A 23,027-nucleotide genomic window follows, 5' to 3' on the forward strand; every position below is an offset into this window, starting at 1 on the left:
TTTTGGTGATCTTGACTCCGCACATGCGTCTCTACAAACAACTCTATTGGGCTCGGCTCGCGTCCAAGAGACATAGCTTGTAAGGAAAAAAAATTAATAAAGTAACAACTAATTATTTAACGATATATTTCATTTAAATTAATCTTATCATCTGTTTTGCATGTGCAACAAATGGAACAAAGCAACCGGTATGTGTTGTCACCAAACCATGAATTTGCCAGTTCTGATTGCCAGCACATGACTGTGAGAATTGTGTGAACCGCTCAAATGTCATGTGCTTAATATAATGCAACTAAATATCTGCTGGTATATACAGCGGTTTGAGATCCCTCCAAATTATCATGTTGTTCCAGCTTTGGAGATCGTTATCTCTCATGTTTTTTTTGCTATTTTTTGTACTTCATATCAAAAATCATACAACCTACTTCCATAGTGGGAAATTAGATTTTAAAACATATTTTTTATAAAAAAATATTGTATTGTTTTTTATGTTACCTTGTTGCCATATGATTTTTCCACACCCTCTTCATAACATTGTCATGTGTAATGTCCCATGTGATTTTGTCCTATGTATAGATAATTAATTTTAAATCAAAATAATAATCTATTTACAATTATATTAAAAATTTATTAAAAATAAGTTGGAAATTAGAAATTAACGTCAACCTCAAATATGTCAAACCATGCATCTATATAAGGTATCTATTCAGGGTGTTGAAATAATAAAATCTCCATTGATGATTTAAACACCAATAATATTACTCAGGCGACCTCAATGTTTGTGAACCTGAAATAAATTAAATTAATAAAATATTGATTAGTTGTTCATAAATTAAGTTATAGTTAAAAAACTAAAACCAAAAAAAAATTATATTGAAAAGTCTTCCTTCTGTTTAGTACTTAAGAGTGCATTTTTATCAAGGTTTTATATCATTATTTTGCATTGAAAGTATCAATAACTCCTTAACTAGAGCATGTTTTATTATATCATATCTAATAATATAAGATACCTTTAATTTAAGGTAAATGTTCATCTTAAATGCAGGTCTATCACATAAATGAAAGGATTGATTGATGAGTTTAACTTCTAAACTTTAGAAGACAAGGAGAGGACCAAGCTTAAAAAAAAGAAAAAGAGATGTTGGTTCAGTCCAAACTGGAACACTGTTCAGTCATTGGATCATATCTGGAGCTGTAGAACTTGGATTTGGATCTACTCTATATGGATAGAAAGTTAAGACATATGACTAAAACTTTCATACAAAGTCCAAGATTCAAAAATGTTGTTTTCAAGTTCAAATTATAGCAACAATGAAGAAGTCGAAATATATCCTGCAACCCAAACACTGTTTAATATTCAGCCTATATCTCGAGTTCTAGAAGTCTAAATGACCTCAATTTTTTTTATTGGAAAGTTGAGACAATTTCCTAGAATTTTCACACAGTCTATTCAAAATCTAATATTAGAAACGATATTTTATTCATACAAGAAGATAAGGATTGTCACCAAGTCAAGATGTGGCCACTTACTCAACAATTAGTCAATAAATCAATAGTTTTAAATTTTGGCCTATAAAACAAGATATTTTCCATACATTTAGGCATCTTGTTTTTCATATCAAGATCATGTTCTTGCTCTCTTTCTTTATATTTTTATAATGCTTAAGTTTTGTTTCCATTAATCTCTTATTTATGCCTTTCATTTCTTTTACTATACTTATATAATTATGTTCTCTTCTTGTTTATTTATATTTCTCTTCTTTCATTATGTTAAGTTAAGTTTATTATGTCAATGTGGAAAGGTTACACTAATGGTATAAAAATAAGTACAATATAAACTTAACATCGACCTTAATGTTTGATACTAACATGTTTTGTATTTGTTATCTTGTCACTTTTAATACTTTGCTTGTTAAATGGTTAAGCTAGATTTATGTTGTATAACCCTTGGTACATCAAATACTTGGCACTTTTATAGCCCAACTGTATGGTATAACCTACACATATGCTGTGAAAGGAACTTGATTTATTGTTAACATAAGTTATAATCATAAATACCTGACAAGATTTATAAGTATTAGCATTATTTGAATAAGATAACTAATGTAATCATGTTAACCATTTATAATCCGATTAGAAGCTCCTTTATGTGTGGTTTCTAGTTGATTATTAAAAAGAGTTTATATTATACTTGTTTGAAATACCATTAGTGGATCCTCTAACCTTGACATTTATATTTATCATTTTTTAATCCTCACATCAATCTTACATCTCAAAGTCCTCTTTAAACCACCACCATCATCATCAACATCATTATTATTTATAATTTATATAGTTAACATCCATATGGTTCGACCCCGGTCTTGTCGAGTTACTTATTACTTCAACACTCTTGCACTTGGGACAAGACATCAATCTTTTGGTCATGTCAAGTTGTTGGCACCGTTACCGAGGAAGTAAATTCTTATATAAATTATAATATTTATTTTCTTTTCTTTTTTCATTTATCTAACTTTTGTTTATTTCATTTTGTTTCTTATTTTCTTCCATTTTATTCTCTTCCTACACGTGCATGAGATTTTGGTCACGTACATTAAGTGGTAGACTTTGAATGGTATCATTATCGTTTTCAAAAGATATAGCTGAAAAAGATAACCAACCACTTCATAATGAGAATAATCGTGTAAGAACATTTAGAGACCAAATGAATTCCACAAGAAAAAGTGCACCCTCATCATAGTTTTCCATCTTGATTCATCTCATTTTAATTTTAAGCCAGACATTATTCAACTTTTACTTTCTTTTCATGGGTTAGATCTAGAAAATTCATACTTGTATTTAAGGGAATTTGAGGAGGTCTATAACACTTATAAGACTTAAATTGTAGCATGAACACTATTAGATTAAAGTTTTTTTCTTTTTTCTTAAAAGATAAAGCTAAAATATGGCTATAAAATTTAAGACCAGGATCCAATTATGCTTGGGATGAAATGCAATAATAGTTTTTAAAGAAGTTTTTTCCTTCTCACAGAACAAACTCTTTCAAAAGATGATGTAACCATATTATTCGATAGTTTCACTCACATCTACCCAATGTTTTGTCCATGTTTTATATGTAAAATGCCTTAATATTCTTTGTTTTATGTTTTGAAGGCACTTTTAGATGAAAGATGCAAAAAGGAGTAAATTGGAGATAATTGGTAAATTTGACCTTCAGTCGATGTTTTGTGCAGAGCATGAGCTCTAGAGGTCAAAATGAAGTGATTCCAGTGGCATTAAAAAGATAACATCCATAACTTTCTACACATTTAAGGCAAGAAAATAAAATGAAGAAGAGCATGGAAATTGCAACTTTCAAATTCAGATCTTGCAATTTGCTAGTGTTGACCTTTGGTCATTCAAACTTAAATATCTGGAGCTACAGAAGTCCAATTGACACAAATCAATTTCTTTGGATTCCTAACTCAAATTTATATAAACGCTCCAAATTTCATCCATAAATGATGTCATATGATTGAGATATTATTTTTTAAAGATGACAACTGAATTCTGTCAGCAAACACGTTTCGTGAATAAAAGAGTCCAAATTACGTTCCGAAGCCTCTAAACCGGCATCCAAGTTTTTATATCAGCAATTTAGCCCTTCTAAGTCAAAGCTTCAAGATTTCATGCAAGGATATTTCTCCTTTTTAGGGAAAATAGTTATTAAAGTATTTAAATGTAAACTACTAACTTAAGGGAGTACTATTTTGTAAAATAGAGACTATGGTTTCCTAGGATATAAAAAGAATGAGAAAAGAGAAGGGGGGCAGCCACCCAAGAGGAGAAAAACACCCCCCTCCTCTAAGAAACTAAAAATTATGCATTCTTCATTCTTTAGGAGTAATTGTTCAATAGTTATGCAGGCTAAACTCCATTCTTGGTTGCAAGGACACAACAAACCTTCGGATTTCAAGAATTGTGAGATTTATTCTTCCTTTATTTTCAGTTTATGTTATGAATGAGTATGATTGTTTTTCTATACATATTTCCTATGATTGTTGTTGATGATTTTAGAGCGGACTCTAAGTTATTATTGTAAACAATCTATTGCTAAGTTTAATATCAAAACCGGAGTTGTGATATATGAACTTGTGAAGAAACTAAGCTTGATAATTATGGCGGAACTATGTTATTGAACTTAGGAAGAACATTTGAACAAAGTGACACAAGTTGCAGACAACTTGTATGTTAATCTTGATCAAATAATCTAGTTCTTAAAGCTGCCATTAAATTGAATCATTAGTGCAGACACTTTGATTGTTTGTTGGTTAGGATTAGTTATACGGCGGATCCGTTAATTAATCGACATTAAGTAAAGATAAAATTTCAAAACATAAACTGTAATTTTAGTTTCAAGGATCAGTTCTAATTTCCATTGGTGGATGTGTGCTTGCGACCAAGGTTTGTTTTCTTTATAAATTTTGATTTCAATTGATTTTGTTTACTAGTTTAATTTTTTCCATAGTTTAGATCATCACAAATCAAAACCCCCCAATTGCATAACGTATAGCATAAAAATCTCAACTAAATCTTTTTTGTGGGATCAACCCCTTGCTTGCTCTATACTATCTTGTGTGTTTTAAGCTAGGGTAATTAATTTGTGCGACTGCGACATCGCAACAAATTTTAGCGCCATTGTCGGGGAAGTAATTTTAGTTGATTCTTGTGCTTATACTGTTATTTTTAGTTGCTGTGATTTTTATTTATATTTCTAAAAAAAAAACAGAGAGAGAGAATCAGAATTTTTGCTTGCGGCGGTACTTTTCATTTGCGGTAGCGGTACTCTTCAAAACAGAATTGTTTGTGGAATTAGGTTTCAGCTTCTCTTTTTCTAAAGGAAAATGACGTTCTGAACAAGACTAGTAGTGAACTACTAGCCTATCCTATTGAGGCCAAATTCCACTGTTTTCTAAGATGTTTTGATAGTTTTAGTTTTCTAGCGTAGGATTTTCATACAATTTGCATTGTTTTTGATCTCTTGTGTGGTTGGTTTCTTTTGAGTTTTCTTGATGATTTATGTCATTAACCCATTCTACTAATCAAATTCAAGTGTAGTTGGATCTCGAAATAGAAAAAACTTTACACAAGTTACACAAGGAAGCTCGCCTCAACACCATAGCTATTGCACGACAACAAATACTCAAGGAGCTTGCTGCTGCTAACGTGGAAAATCAACCACTGTGCATAAACATCGACAATAATGTAAACTTTGATCTCAAATCTATTTTTATGCATTTGATACCAATATTTAATGGTCTTGTAGGTGAAGATCCTCATACTCATCTCAAGGAAGGAATTCCATATGGTTTGCGTTGGCATGAAACCGAATGGAGTTGATGAAGAACAGGTTAAGTTGAAAGCTTTCCCTTTCAGGCATTGTAGAGACAGAAAGTAAAGATTCATCGGGAAAGTAGTCATCGATTGGTGTGATGTCAGTTTTCGAATCTGTTGTCAATCTTGACAAGTGATCTGCGACAACATTTTCGCTGCCTTTCTTATCTTTGATTGTGATATCAAATTCTTGAAGTAATAAAATCCACCGCACCAATCTAGCCTTAGAATCTTTCTTAGAAAGAAGATATTTCAATGCTGCATGATCATTAAAAACAACAACAGGTGAGCCAACAAGATAAGATCTGAATTTTTCACATGCAAATACTACTGCAAGTAATTCATTTTCAGTGGTGGTATAATTCATTTGAGCACTATTTAAAGTTTTACTTGCATAGTAAATTACATAAGGTTTCTTATCTTTTCTTTGTCCCAAAATAGCACCTACGACATAATCACTAGCATCACACATTATTTCAAAAGGTAATGACCAATCGGGAGGTTGAATGATAGGAGCACAAGTAAGCAAGTTTTTAAGTTTAACAAAGGCTTCTTCACAATGTTCAGTCCATTCAAAAATAGTATCCTTTGTTAGAAGGTTACTTAAAGGCTTAGATATTACATTAAAATCTTTGATGAACCTTCTATAAAAACCAGCATGTCCCAGGAATGATCTAACATCTTTAAGAGATTTTGGTATTGGCAAGTTTACAATTAACTCGATTTTAGATTTGTCAACCTCAATTCCTTTTGATGAAACAATGTGACCAAGTACAATGTCGTTTGTTACCATAAAATGACATTTTTCCCAATTCAGCACAAGATTCTTCTCTTCACACCTGGTCAAAACCTTTTCTAAGTTAGTCAAACAATCATCAAATGAATCGCCAAAAACAGAAAAATCATCCATGAAAATCTCAAGAAAATGTTCAACCATATCACTAAATATACTAAGCATGCATCTTTGAAATGTGGCTGGTGCATTACATAATCCAAAAGGCATCCTTCGATATGCAAAAGTACCAAATGGACATGTGAAAGTAGTCTTTTCTTGATCTTCCAATGTAATTTCAATTTGGTTGTAACCCGAATAACCATCTAGGAAATAATAAAATTCATGACCTACAACTCTTTCTAGGATTTGATCCATGAAAGGTAAAGGAAAATGATCTTTTCTAGTCAATGAATTAAGTTTCCTATAGTCAATGCACATGCGCCAACCAGTAACAGTTCTAGTGGGAATTAACTCATTGTTCTCATTTGTTATCACAGTGACTCTAGACTTCTTAGGTACAACTTGGGTAGGACTTACCCATTTGCTGTCAGAAATAGGATAAATGATTTTATTATCTAGAAGCTTAATACTTCATTTTTCACTACTTCTTTCATATTAGGATTTAGCCTTCGTTGCATTTCTCTAGAGGGTTTAGCATTTTCCTCTAAATAAATTCTGTGTGTACAAATCAAAGGACTAATTCCTTTTATATCGGCTATGGTCCATCCTAATGCATTTTTGTGCATTTTCAGAGTTTGTAATAACTTACCTTCTTGATGTGCATTAAGTTTGGAAGAGATTATTACTGGAAAAGTTTCATTTTCTCCCAAAAATGAGTATTTGAGATTGGATGGCAACGGCTTCAAATCAGGTTTTGGTGGTTGAACACTTGAAGGTATGGACTTAATTGATCGTGGTGGTAATTCCTCAATTTGTGGCCTCCAATTACTTGTCTTTGATTCTTTCTGAAAATAAATCATTTCCAAATCATTAGATTCATCAATCTCAATTTCATTGGAAGTGGTTGGAAATTGATCATGAATTAATTTTTCAGTAAAGTCCACTTCCTGTAAATCATTATCATATCTAGGTTTCTTGCAAATGTTGAAAATATTCATCTCCAATGTCATGTTTCCAAATGATAGCTTCATCAGTCCATTCCTACAATTAATCAATGCATTAGAAGTTGCAAGAAATGGATGTCCTAAAATAACAGGAAATGAATTACATACTTCAACAGGTTGTGTGTCCAAGACAATAAAATCCATAGGATAAATGAATTTATCGGCAAGTAAAAGAGTTATAGAAGTTGGTTTTAACTCACCTAGATTGAGACTCTGAAAAACTGAATACAAAAGTTAATTCACACTAGCTCCAAGATCAAGTAAGGCTCTTTCAATTTTATGCTCTCCAATAAAGCAGGAAATTGTAGGACAACCAGGGTCTTTATATTTCAAAGCATTATTGTTTTGAAGAATGGCACTTACTTGTTCCGCTAGAAAGGCTTTCTTTTTCACATTCAGTTTCCTCTTCACAGTGCATAGATCTTTCAAAAATTTAGCATAGGAAGGAACCTGTTTAATTGCATCCAGCAAAGGTATATTGATCCTTACCTGTTTGAAAATTTCATAAATTTTAGAATTGTGATTGACTTTCCTTTGTTTGGTCATGGCTTGAGGAAATGGAAGTGCTGGCGGTGAATCAGTCGTTTCTTTGCAATTTTCAGATTCATCCCATTCCTTACCCTCAGAGATTGATTCATCATCTTTCTCATAAGGTTCAAGAGAGGGTGTTTCAATAACCTTACCACTGCGCAAAGTAGTGACTGATTTGACTTGATCCATGTGTTGGCTTCCGGAACTACTTGCATTTGCATTGTATTGCCCTTTGGGATTTTGTTGTGTTTGAGATGGAAACTTACCTTTCTCTTGGAAACTGAGAGCAGATGTTAATTTAGCAAGAGTATCTTTAAAATCTGTCATGTTTTGAGCAAGTTGAGTATTGATTGTCTCTTGCTTCAAAAATCCAATCCAACTTTATTAATTTTTCCAGAATTTTTCAAGGTGTTCAATGAATGCATGCAATGTTTCCTCAAGATTTCTTCTAGGAGGTGCATATCCATGAGAATTTTGGAAATTATGGTGTGCTTGAAACGGTGGTTGTGAAGTTTGTGCATTGTTGTTCTCACTCTTCCAACTGAAATTTGGGTGATTCCTCAAACCAGGGTTGTATGTTTGGGAGTATGGGTTATGGTTGGCCCTTTGAAAACTGTTTAAAGCATGGGCTTGTTCATGGAGACATTCTTTAAAAGAAGGCAAGGTTGGACAATTGTTGGTTGAGTGTTCATTTGTTTCACAGATTTGACACACAATGTTTTCAACAGATTTTAATTGACCACTCTTTTTTAATTCTAGTGCCTCGACTTTTCTAGCTAAAGATGCAAACTTGGCTTGAAGGTCATGATCTTCCCTAAGGTTGTACATACCTCCACTAGATGTATGAGGTTGAGTTTTACTCGGTGCCTCATATGTACCCGCGGTGTCCCAATTTTGAGCATTTTCAGCTAACAAGTCTAAGTACTCCATTGCTTCATCAGGGTCTTTATCTTCAAAAGTTCCATTGCACATCAATTCAACCATTTGCCTATCTTTAGGTGTTAACCCTTCATAGAAATGTGAAACCAATCTCCATGTTTCAAAACCATGATGAGGGCAAGTACTAAGCAAGTCTCGATACCTATCCCAACATTTGTAAAATGTTTCTCCTGGTTTTTGAGTGAAAGTGGTGATTTGTCTCTTGAAAGAGTTTGTTCTATGAGATGGGAAAAACTTCTTCAAAAACTGTTGTTGCATTTCATCCCAAGCACGAATGGATCCTGGTCTTAAATTTTGTAGCCATGTTTTAGCTTTATCTTTTAATGAAAAAGGAAAAAGCTTTAATCTGATGGTGTTCATGCTACAATTTAAATTATTATATGTGTTGCACACCTCCTCAAATTCCCTTAAATGCAAGTATGGATTTTCCAATTCCAAACCATGAAAAGAAGGTAAAAGTTGAATAATGCCTGGTTTAAAATTAAAATGAGATGCATCAGGAGGAAAAACTATGCATGATGGTGCACTTGTTCTTGTGGGATTCATGTGGTCTCTAAGTGTTCTAACACGGTTATTCTCATTATTTTCATTATGAAGTGATTGATTATCTTCTTCGGCCATATTTTCTGAAAATGATGAGGATATCCTACAAAGTCTACCACTTGATGTACGTGACCACACTCTCATGCACGTGTAGCAATAAAATAAAAAAGAAGAAGAAAGCAAAAGAAGGAGGAAGAAAACAAAATAAAAAGAAACAAAGTTATATACAAGAAAAGTGAAAAGAGAAAATAAAATAAATACTATAATTTATACAAGAACTTACCTCCCCAGCAACGGCGCCAAAAACTTGACACGACTAAAAGGTTGATGTCTTCTCCCAAGTGCAGGAGTGTCGAAGTAATAAATAACCCGGCAAGACCGGGGTCGAACCACAGGGAGGTTAATTGTACAAATTATAAACGACAATAGTACAATAACAATAATAACAACAACAACAACAACAATAATAATAGTAATAACAATAATAACAACAATGACAATAACAATAATAACTATAACAACAACAACAACAACAACAACAACAACAATAATAATAATAATAGTAGTAGTAGTAGTAGTAGTAGTAGTAGTAATAAAGAAAGAGAAGAAGATGATGATGATGAGAACTTGGAAGAAAAAGAAAAAGAAGAAAAGTTGATGAGAACTTTGAGATGAAAAATTAACGTAAGGATTAAACAATGATAACAAACAATGTCAAGGTTAGAGGATCCACTAATGGGAGATGGAAAATTAATGTAAGGATTAAACAATAATAATAACAAATGTCAAGGTTAGAGGTTCCACTAATGGTATATCAAACAAGTATAGTATAAACTCTTATTATTGAATTGGAAACCACACACAAAGGAGGTTCCAATCAGATTATATATTGTTAACATGATTACATTAGTCATCTTATTCAATTAATGCTAATACTTGTAAATCTCGTCAAGCATTCATGATTATAACTTATGTTAACAACAAATCAAGTTCCTTTCATAGCTCAGGTGTCGGTTATACCATACATTATGGGCTATGAAAGTGCCAAGCATTTGTTGTACCAAGTGTTATACAACATAAATCAAGATTAGTCATTTAACAAACAAAGTATTAAAGAGTGAACAAGATAACAAATATAAAACATGTTAGTATCAAACATTAAAGTCCATATTAAGTTTACATTATACTTATTCTTACACCATTAGTGTAACCTTTTCATCTTGACATAACTAACTTAGCTAGACATAATGAAAGAAAGCAAAATAGATAAACAAAATAAGAACATAAAAGTTAACTAAGTAAAGGAAAGGAAATGAAAGGCATAAACTTAATATTAATGAAAGCAAAGCATAAACATTACAAAAAATACAAAGAGAGAAAGGAAGAGCATGATCTTGATCTGAACACCAAGATGCCTAAATGCATGGCAAATGCCTCCTTTTATAGGCCAAAATTGGGAACTATTGATTTGATGACTAATTGATAAGTGGGTGGCCAACTTTTGACTTGGTGACAATCCTTATCTTCTCTTGTCTGCCCAAAACGTCATTGATAACGTCAAAATTGGAGCCAGTTGTAAACATAAAAGTTGTAGGCAATTGTCTCAGCTTTCTTGTGTAAAAACTTCAGCTCATTTGGACTTCTAGAACTCCAGATATGGCCAAAATACCGAACAGTGCTTGGGCTGGAAGACAGATTCGGGCTTCTTTGTTGTTGCTACAATTTGGACTTGATAATGGCCTTTTTAGATCTTGGGCTCCATATGAAAGTTGTAGGCCTATGTCTTATCTTTCCATCCATATAAATTGGACCTAAATCTGAGATCTGTAGCTCCAGATATGGCCCAATTACCGAACAGTGTTCCGGTTTGGATTGCACCGACATCTCTTCTCTAAGTTTGACCATCTCTTTATCCATGCAATTTAAGTTCTTCAAGTCATCAATCAATCCTTTTATTTATGTGATAGACCTACCTATGTCTTACCTTTCCATCCATATAAATTGGACCTAAATCTGAGATATATAGCTCTAGATATGACCCAATTACCGAATAGTGTTCCGGTTTGGATTGCACCGACATCTCTTTTCTAAGTTTGGTCATCTCTTTATCCTTGCAATTTAAGTTCTTAAAGTCATCAATCAATCCTTTCATTTATGGGATAGGCCTGCATTAAAAATAGACATTTAGCACAAATTATAGGTATCTTATATTATTAGATACATTATTATAAACCATATTTTAGTTGAGTTATTGATACTTCAAGTGCAGAATGATGATATAAAACCATGATAAAAATGCACTTTTAAGTACTAATCAGTTGGCCAATATGGTTAACCATACCTCACGAAACCATGGAATATTTTTTTTGGCTCGTAAAAATAAACTGATAAATATTATTATCACAATTAACAAACTTATACATAGGATCAATCAAAATTATTTAATAATTGTACAATAAATGATAATATTTTTATTGACTAACTCAATTAATTCTCTATAATGTGATAAGTTTGATCCCTAATAAAGGTTGTAAATTATATCGCAAACTAATTACAAGATCTTAATTAATACATTAATACAACAACCGTGCTATGCTACTAAACAAATAAATTAGTGTTATAAACACGAATTTGTTTATTGACAGGTCTTAAATCCAAACCAATTCGGCGAGTTTTCTTTTTTCATTGAAAGGATAGAATAAATAAAAAATTTGTAAATGAGAATGTAATTCCTCTAACTCCAATGTTGTTCTTTTGATGTTTTGTTAAGCCCCGAGCATTCATTCCTTTTCATAATATATTAGTAACTATCACTACTAGATTTTTTAGATTTATCACTAAAATCTTTTATTGGTAGTTATATTCTTAGTTTGCTGATAGAAATTCTACCAATAATCTCACGGATATAAATACTTTATTGAAAAAATTCTCATTGGTGATTTGTGATTTGTTGGTAATAACATTACCAATGAATTCACTGATAGCAAAAGCACACCAAAAACATTTCCTTACTTTATTCCATCGGTATTTTCATAAGTGAATTTGACATATCACTGAATGAAAAACTATATATAATTCCATTGGTGATTTTTTTTCATTGTCGGTATTTTTCTCGGTCAATTTGACTTAGAAACCAACAAAACAACCATATGTAATTTTTTTTTTTGCAATTAAACAATGACAATGAAATTTGTAGTAATTCTTTTTTATTTTTCTGAAATATATAGACAGATTTAATTAGTCGGTAACACCATCAGTAATAATTTAAAAATATATACTTTTTAAAAATATATTAAATGGAAGTATAAAATAATTAAATAAAATAAATTAACATAAAAACCAAATATTTATTATAAATTTAAATATTTATAAGTTCAAATACAATTAATCTATAACAGAGGTGTTGGAGGAGGAGGAGACAAGTCTTCGCTGGGATTATGGGGACAATAAGAGAGCGCACATATATCACCCATTTGTGATTTCATTTCTATTATTAATCAGTAGAGTTTGGCCTTCTTAGCATTAAGTTGTTCATAATAAATAGTAAGATGGGTTGTTCGAGCTTCCACTCAATCTAAAATCAACTCGAACTTTGTAATTTGATTGCTCGGAATTGATTGCGATCATCCAATAGTTGACTGCGGGCCATCCATAAGTCCTCATTTGTATTGTTAAAGAAATTATACACTCAATTTTGATTGGAGCCGCCAAACAATCTTACCTCCAATCACAAATCTAGATCGAGATTTGGATGGGTCGAATGATTGTTCTCGTATCTCTTCTTCAACTAGGTGTTATATGTATCCTGAAAGAAAAAAGGTTAACAAATTAAAAAAAAAAAGCTTATGAAAAAAATGGTTGAAAACCAACTTATCATAAAGTGTTGAGTTTGATTATCGATGAGCTATTGCACCCATTTTTTACTGTCATTACTCTGCATGTGCATTTCCATAAAATGCTCTATCAAGCTTAGCTTGTGTCTAAGAATCATAATCCACAAGAAAAAAATTTGTTAGTTAATTATATTTTAAATAAAAAAAAGGATGTATAAAAGAAGAATCTTACCATCTGTTTTGTATGCGAAAAAAACAAAATGAAATCACTAGCGTGCATGGTAATAAAACTATGAAGACACTAGTTTTGGTTCTTCATACCAGATTGTGACCATCACATGAAATGTTTGGACATCACGTGTTGAATATATTACGTCCAAATAGCCTCTAAGACATACAACGGTTTGATCCTTTCACATTGCCACGTCTTTCCAACCTGAAAGCTTTTTTTCTCTCATATATTTTTTGGCTTTGTTTTGTTTCTCATACAAAAATCATGCAACCTACATAGTATAAATAAATTATTTGTTAGCAAATAAAAAATAAAATTGGATAAAAGGATTAAAAAATTATATTGATTTTAATTTTATCTAGTTGCAATATAATTCTCTCAAACCCTCTTTGCAATAACATTGTTAACTTTATCCCATTCACATTTTCCCTTGCAATTAAAATTTGTATTTTTTTCATTAATATTAATAAACCAACCAAATTAATATGAAAAAAAATTAAATCAATGCTAACCTTAAACCTTTTAAACCATGCATCAATAATAAATTTCTATTTAAGATATTTGAAAACTTGACTCCATTGAAATAATAAAATTTTCATTAATGATTTAATTGCCACTGTCATGGTTCTAATTAATAGCCTTAATGTTTGTAAACCTGGAATTGCATTCATTAATTGAAATTAGTTTTTAAAAAATTATTAAAATGTTACTATGAAGGGAAAACAAATTTACATTGTAAGGTCATTCTTCCACTAAGCCTAATATTTCTAACTAAATGGATCCATCTATGAAGGGAACCCCCTCAATGTGGCGACATATCACTCGACGAGCTTGTGTCGAGAGTGACTACTTATGCTTAGGTGCCTATTCTTGATTGGCACCAAAAGACTCTAGTCATCAAAAGTGCTCCAAGAAGAACTAGCAGTGATCCAGTCCATATGACACTATTGACATTCCCCTAAACATCTACAGAAATTAAAGGATTAAATATTGTAGCAATTTATAATTTAAAATAATTCGGTAACACCTTTCTTTTATAGGAGACAACCTAAAATTTTTTAACTTGCAAATATGCAATTATTTAAATTTAATTATCATAAACTAGTTGATTTTATTCAATATTTTTCCTTGTCTTTGAGTGAAGAGTTCACTCAATTTGTACACAACCAAGTTTATATATATATAATTTTAGAGGTCATTGGTATTTCCATTTATGTACAACAATTTGTTTAAATTTTTCTAACAATTTGGTTAATTTCTGAAGTTAAATAGTAAAAGTGTCTTGTTTTCTCTCTCTCAAATAATATTATTAACTTACTTTTTATAATTTCATATTTCAACATTCATACACAACTCATGCATTTCTAAACACTATTCAAAACATCAAAATTAACCTAACATATAAATCAAAATTTTTATAAACCCTTAATTTACAACAACTTAAAATTATATCAATTAGCTCTTAATTTTCAACAACTCAAAACCCTAAACTACAAATTATTCAAACACAAAATTATTCACTAAATTAAAAAATATATCTAACCAATTGAACCCTAATTTACAAAAATCCAAAATAATAATTAGAATTAATCCTATATATTTAATTAAAATTGAACAAATAAATTGAAAAAAAAAAAACTAAAATTCTGCAAAATTTTTCTTATATGAAAAGAATTCCAGCAATAACATTCATGTAATTATTAAAAAAAATTAAAAGACAAAAAAATAACGCAAAATAAACCAAAAAAAATGAAAAGAAAAAAAATTCTTATCTTAATTTGGTAGTGAATTTCCGCTGGAGAAAGATAAAAAACAAATAACGAGATAAATAAAAGTACAAACAAAAACTAATCTAGATGATGTTACCAATATATCAGAGATGCTTAATATTGTCTCATTTAAGCTCGAAGTGGAAATACATATGTATGTAACGCACCTTAAAAACCACGAGGAATACAAATCCATAATAATAAAAGTGAAATAAGTGCGACTAGGATTCCCATTGTCTTTATTATTTTTTAATTTTTTTTAATAATAATCGAAGGATTTCCATTGTCTTAATTAGTTGTGGATGGAATGGCCACCACCTGGACTGTGGTCAGGGATTGGTGGTCGAAAAGCCTCCACGAATCCTTCACTGGTTCTAACTAATAGCATGGTCCAAGTTATTGCCTGCCTGGGCTTGCACTATTTTGTTTAGTGTTTCATGCAATGCTCACAGGCATGCTTCAATCGAAAAGTTCTACCAAGAATTCTCAAAACCAATAATTTCATTAAATTTCTAGTACTTATTCTAACAAAGTTCATATTTCCTATATTACCTTCTTTGTAATTAAAAAATTAATTACCTTTTTTATTAATTTTCTCAAGAAAATCTTTCATGAGAATTTGTTTTGAATAGTTTATGATTGTAATGTAATTTTTAAACGCATTGCTTGGACAATACTGTAAATATAATAAAGTATGAAGTCTTTTATAATAAAAATATGAAAAATTAAACTCATTGAATTTTTTTTTTTTTTTGAATTCAATAGAACGTGGTCGTTTACATTCTTGAGAATATATATGCACTTCTCCCTAAGAACAAACAAGCTTATTTATTATTTGGGATAACAATTCAGATGTAGATTTCCCTTTGAGCGATGTGAATGAAAACAAGTAAAGAGAGAAGGCCGGCGCCTCTCTCCTACTCCTTTCCTTGTCCAGCCAAATAGAGCACTCATATGACAAAAAAAAGGAGGATAAAAACAATACTTGACGACTGTTTTTGTACTTGCAATATTGTATATAATATATAAGTTTACAGGTGATTCTCTTGCCCTCCTTTCTTCCACTATGCAGAAGAGATTTTGTTACCGTTCATTCCCAGTTAGAACACTTGAAAAATTCTCCTCCTGTTTGAAGGGCCTAAGGCAAAACCAGCACATGCGTGGATTCTTCTAAATTCTGCTTGTGATTCCCTTTTACAGTATCCAAGTCAAAAGAAAGTGTGTACAACACCAATACAATATTATAATAACATTTTTTCTTGTGGTTAATTAAATAAAAAACAAAGATAATTCTCTCGCACCACACCCTGTTGAGAATCTCCCTAGAACGGTTATTGTATAATATTCCAACGCAAACCCTAGCTTTTCTAAAATTTGCGGCTGGCTGGCTATCTAACCCCTACTAAACAATCAAATGCTATCTAACCCCTACTAAACAATCAAATGCAAGTTGGGTGGTGGTGTTTTTATATAAGAACCTAGTAGTCTGTAATGCACTCATGGTGCTCTGGATCATATTTCACATGGTAAGTATGGACTTTTGTCTGATCGTTTATGTAGTAGATAACAGCTAACGACTATCCAAGATGTCTTGCCAAACTAAAGGCCAGTAAAATAGGTAGATAGTTGCACATGCTATACTTGGGTTCGGGTAAAAAAAAAATTTGAATATAAAAAATATCTATTTAAATTATAAAAAATTCTTTGACGGTGTTATTAAATTTAATCTAACTAGTTAACTTTAAAATTTCATCATTTGATTCTTTGCTTAACCCGAATTTCAAATCAAATCATCTTATAGTTTTTCAAACATCAATCAATCAAATTGAGGGGTCTAATAACAATCACTAAGACCAGTAAATTTATGGTTTGAGTTTTAAAAAACATTTCAAAATGATATATATTTTTTAAATATTGAAATGATAATATATGAAATTGATTTGGGTTAATCTGAGTTGACTAACCAAACTTGTGACTCAGATTTACTCGCCAATCTTATGACCTGAGTTACAGACTCCACTTCGTTTAATAACTATTTTTATATATTAAAATATTTTTAATTTAATTATATGATAAAAAATAGATATTCAAAAAATTAAACACCAACTCAATATTAAGATGTATGTTTCATATCACAATAATCTTATAAAAAAATCAAAACAAATCATAAATCTCAATTTTAACATATTTTTTTAACTGAGAAACAAAAAAGATGTTATTTATGCTTTATAAATTAAATTAAAAAATAATAAATTTATAAATCAAAACGAGTTATTAATAGTAATTAAATCGAGAATCTAATCCTTATAGTAGAAACTAAAGATAGTTGCACATGGAAGTTTTTTACATTGACTGCCATTTGGCAATCTTGAGTTATTAGCATAGAAAATTTAAAATTTTAATGAAATAACACAACTGTAAATTTTTTGACAAAATAGCACAATTGTGCTTGTTGTGGTTCCAAAATGTAACATTAAATAAATATTTCATTTACAAAACATGACTTCTTCATGAGTTGCCTTTTGGAACCATGACAACTAACAATTTTTAAACATTTCTAGTTGCCAAATTGGTCGAAGTGGTTTACAAAATGGTCTTAGCTTTTTATAACATGCATTTTCTTATTCTTTTTATGAACCATGAAAACAACATTTTTTGCAATTTTTTTTAATATAATTTAGCTTGTAATCGAAATTTCTTTTGGATTTATAGGGAATTACATATTACTACATTTTGTCTTGTTTTCATATCTTGTAATTAATTTTTTTATCAAGCATTTTATAATAAAAAATCCATATGAATTTAGCGAGAATTGCATAATAACTCCAATTCCAAAAATTATTTGATTTGTTAATCGTACAATTATATATTTCATGATACTTGCAACTTCAAGAACTCAACAAGATTCAAACTAAAGCTAAATATTCTATTAGTTCAAATTATATATAAAGAAATCTCAATATCAATTTAACGTAAAAATAATATAAAAAACAATATATCAATATGATATATGCATTAAATAAACTAAAATCAACTACAAACTCATATATAACAAAATATCATTATTCTACTGGGGGGGAAGAAAAGGGTTGGGGTTTACTTTCATAATATGTTATAATTTTGAATTATGATATGGTATTTATTCGCGGTTCTAAACTGTGATAGGGTAAATTGATGCACTTTAGAAACACGACATCCATAAAATATCACATTTTAGAATTTTAATAATATGAAATTGTGTTATTTCACCAATTCTTTTTCAAATTGTGCTATTTTGCCAATATTTTTAATTTACTATACTATTTTTTTTTCAAAAATCTTATCCCTTTTTATAAATGTTTTCTTTCATTTTATTCTAGAGGTTAATTGTTGTTCCTAATAACAAATGAGTTGTATTTTTATAAAAATTTAAGTAAATAAAAGTAATTTATATAAAATATAAGAGAAAAAAATCAACACAAATCAAACTATTTTCTTCAAAATATCACCAAGCTAAAATGTGACCTCTCACAAAAAAAACTCGGACGATAGATGCCATAAAACACCATAAAAACCTTCATAAACCACTTATCAAACACAAAATCATTAAAAAAGAAAAATCAACTGAATAAAAAACATTTCAACAAAATAGATCTATTTTTTTTAGTCATGTTTATAGGTAGAAACCATCAACATCAAACATTCATTATCGAATGGAACCCATTAACACCAACTAATCTCCTCTTGCTTAATTTTTTTTTAATAAGAGAGACATCATGTCATCCTCTCTTGTTTTTAAGTAAATGATAGGTTGCATGTAAGTTCAAGTGACCAAAACATTAACAAGGACCATGTTTTCCAATCATTTTTCGATCATCTCCAATGATTGAAAAATAAGAACCATGTTTTTGGATCTCAAAAATCAAATTTTAAGTTTTTTTTCTTTTACTTGAAAAGATCTCAAAACACCATAAAAACCTTTAAAAGCACTTACCAACCATAAAACACTCCAAAATCACTTTAAAAAACTCAACTAAATATAAGAGTTTAATGAAAACGAATTGCAACAGCTAAATTTTGGATTCTTTGAAATTTTATTATATGCCATTTTATTTCTACTTTTATTTAGAAAAATAAAAAATAAGAAAAAAAAATTCAAAACCTTGGTAAGTCACCTATGAAACTGAGACCATCATGAAAAATCATAGTATTTTTCACTTGGATAGGTCTCTCATGAGAAGAAAACCAATATAAAAAATGTTAGCCTTATGGCGATGATAATGATTTAATATGTTTTGATGACAATATAAACTTTGGATAAAATAATTTTTTTTTTGATATACACATATCATATAATTAATATCATAATACATTTCATGCTTAATTGATTCAAATAAGGATACATTAATATGCCATATATATATATATATGTTGCACACACTCTTGTAATGATGATATGAACATGTTTAAAACATTCAAGAAATAATCAAACAAGTAAGGAAAGGATTTGCAAAGGTCAAGAATAAAAATCTTATAGAAATTACAATATCAACTTCACTGATCAAGAATTACTAATAGGGTTTTTTTAAATAGCACTAGACTTGTTTATGACATCTTATAATATCCATACAACATAAACAAACCTAAAAGAACCAAATAAAACCAAGAAAAGACTTAAACACAAAACTAGGACAAAATCTGAATAGTACCAAACGGTCTCATTGTTTTGGAAATGACAAGACAATAACACAAACATACCAACTATTTTGACTAAAAGCCAAACCATTTCTTAAAATAGTTAGTCCATTTTTGAAAAATTTCCAAAAATTCTTGGGTTTTTTCATAATAGTTTGACCAGTTCTAAAAAGGTTTGATTGATTCTCAAAAAGGTTTAACTGAATCTAAAATAGTCTAATTGATTCTATCAACAGATATAAAATTATGTCTAACAACTAATTTCTTTTCGAAACCTATAAATAACCTTTTACTTACCCAAAACAACTTCTTTTTTTTTTTTTTTGTAATTGCCAGTCATACTCTCTCCCTCACTCATCATTTCCTATATTTTCAAAACAAAAACGCAAACTCCTTCTCTAGCAAGCTGACCCTTCATCTCCTTTCTTAATTCCCCTAGTAGCCATTGATGCATGTAATAATAAGCTGATAACTCCATACTCATAAAGGAAATAAAAAAGTAACCAAACCCTAGACGGTCTCTAACCTTTTTTTAAAAAAACAATAGGTCCCTATTTCTGTATTATTGGTGGAACTCGACTATTGATCTCCTAACAAAAAATCTAAGACCTTTCATCTTCCTCATTGTTGGTCTTCAGCCTCTCTTTCAACAATGTTGTTCCTCTCAACTTCATGCCATTATTAAACATAATTAATCATCGACTGCAACAACTTTACCATGAACCACTAATACATAAAAATCAAGACTAAAGCATAAAGAGCTTAGCCATACCTAAAAAACTTTCCTCTTTCATGATAGTTAACAACCCAGTCCATCCACAACAACCATGCCTTCTTTTCTCTTTAGATCCTTCATCGATACAACTAAAACAACCACTAACCTATGTGGAACCCAAGCACTACAACTATTTTTGCTATACCAACTCGGTCCCAACAATTTCTTTGTTTGATCACAATAGCTCCAATCTACTTCTAATATTCTGAAAGATTCGTTTTAGATTTTAGATGATTTTGGATGTGATTGTTTTGATCATTATTTGATATTTGATAATGATAGGGTGTGTGTGTGTAGATGTGTGGGTTAATTAGTGAAGGATGTGTGTGTATAAGATGCATAATTTTTATTTATTTTTAGCATATATTAGATAAATGGATATAAAAAGAGATTTAAAAAATTGACCATTTGTTTTAACTTACATCATGATGAAGCATAAAAAAAGGAATAAAAATATTTTATTTGCATGATTTGGCATTTAGTAAAATACAATGTATAACATTTCAAAAAAGAAGAAAAAAAATATATTTATGCTGGCATATTTTTAAAATAGTTGTATATGCATTTTTAGGTTTAATAACAAGTTTATTAAACGCATTAAAAATTTAGACCAAATTAAATGGTCCATTAGGCTTACATACCTAAAGACAAAAAACCCATCTTTTTTTGGAAAAAAATGATGATATTGTTTTTTTTAAAAAAAAGGTTTAAGCCTTTTTTTTTTTGTCATTCTTATTAGGTCCAAAACCCAAAATTTAATAAAAATTAGTAGAGATAAAGGGACTCACAATTAATTGTTACTCAAATATAAAAAACATAAAGCTTTTGAACCTTAAATAAATTTGGAATTACTTATTGGCATCAGAGTCAGAAATATACATATTCACCAATATCGAAATTAAGAATACCTTTTAGAATCATTATTCATTAACGTTAGAGTTAGTAATATTATCACTACCATTAACATTAACTTTGAACCTTAATACTTATTAGTGTTATAGTTAAGCATGCATATTAGACCTTTCGCATGCAATACTTATCAATGCCAGAGTTACAAGTATTTTCAGTTAAATATTCACTAATGCTAGAGTCACAGATATTATAGGCAGACCATTGATAGCATAACATAAAAACCTCTTAGCAATTTAAAACAAAACTAGCAATACAATCTACTTTCGATAGGATATTTTAGGGATGATAACATCTTTCCTTTAATGTAACATTTCCCATACCATATAATTTTTACAAACTAGTTAGGGAAGTGAGCATAATACTAGGTAATAACACTATAAATAAAACTTTTCTCTTAAAACAACAAGATGTTTTATATTTGTTCTTTTCCCTTATTTTTTTAAAATTTGCCGCAATGTTGGATAATGGCAAAATAAATCTTCAATTTGGTGTGTTAAACACTCTTAAATTCCTCATCGGAACATGAAATGTTTTTTTTTATTAAAGCAGATGTTACATTATAGCTGACCAGGGTGAATTATTCCATGAAAATAGAGGAATTACATCACCTACATTTCCTAAACTATAAAACCATGGAGTATAGTTTGAACACTTTTACTCTAATTTTTTTTAATGATGAACATGATGATGTTTCCTAATATAATATTGACATTTATATGAGTATTAAAGATGTGGAAAAGATTATTATTGATAAAAAGAATGCTTTGGAAGTTAAAATTACATTCTTATGTTATTAATGTTTTGTCGGGTAAAAGATATTCATTATTCCTAAATTCAAGATATTTTCTTATTTCTACAGATTAGGGAAGATTATCCACTCCTACGTTTTTGGCATTGATTTTGAAGTCAAAGTTCTTTTAGTTCTTCTAAGTGTCTTCTATGTGTATACATAATCATTAAAGATTGTTTATCTTTTTGAGTCTCTTAATTTATCTCTACACTAATATAAGTAATGTATGTTGAGTATTTTATGTCCAGGTCCAAGTCTAATAGGACCTCCTTTCTTAGGAGAATAATATTTATATGAATGAGATTGTCTTCCATCATGCTTCCCTTTTCCACTTTAATATTTTGAGCATGGTAATATAACTAGTTTGATCTAAGAGAGGTGTTTCAGAAAGATAATAATGCAGATGGACAAGTGACATCCAAAGAAAAAATAATAAAGGTGCAAGATGATAGTGTTTAATAAGATATTTTAGACCTTGCATCAAGAGTGATAGAAAAAAAACTTAAGAAAAAGGCTCAGTGCAAGAGAGACCATACATGATGAAGAGAAGAGAGAACTCTTCTTATACGAGATGAGAAATGGCTAAAGAGCCATGACAAGAATAAGGCATCAACCTAATAAGGAGTGATCTAAAATAGAATGACCACTTGAAAAGCCAAATCTTGAAAGATTTTTTTTGGCTAGACAAATATGATAGAAAGGAGAAAAGTGACTTAGATGAGCCAAATTTAAGCAAATACAATTGCTAAAGAAAGGA

The 23,027-nt window shown here is 30.1% G+C and overlaps 1 long non-coding RNA gene across 1 annotated transcript; it reads left to right on the forward strand.

The window, feature by feature from the left end:
* Window positions 1-4,066: 4,066 nt before the first annotated feature.
* Window positions 4,067-14,066, forward strand: LOC105112568 (uncharacterized). The gene is made up of 3 exons (XR_839781.1): window positions 4,067-4,077; window positions 8,712-8,718; window positions 13,989-14,066. It is a non-coding gene; the product is annotated as an uncharacterized LOC105112568 (long non-coding RNA).
* Window positions 14,067-23,027: the final 8,961 nt, after the last annotated feature.

Source organism: Populus euphratica, unplaced genomic scaffold (genome assembly GCF_000495115.2).
Source record: "Populus euphratica unplaced genomic scaffold, PopEup_1.0 scaffold354.1, whole genome shotgun sequence".
Taxonomy (NCBI): domain Eukaryota; kingdom Viridiplantae; phylum Streptophyta; class Magnoliopsida; order Malpighiales; family Salicaceae; genus Populus; species Populus euphratica.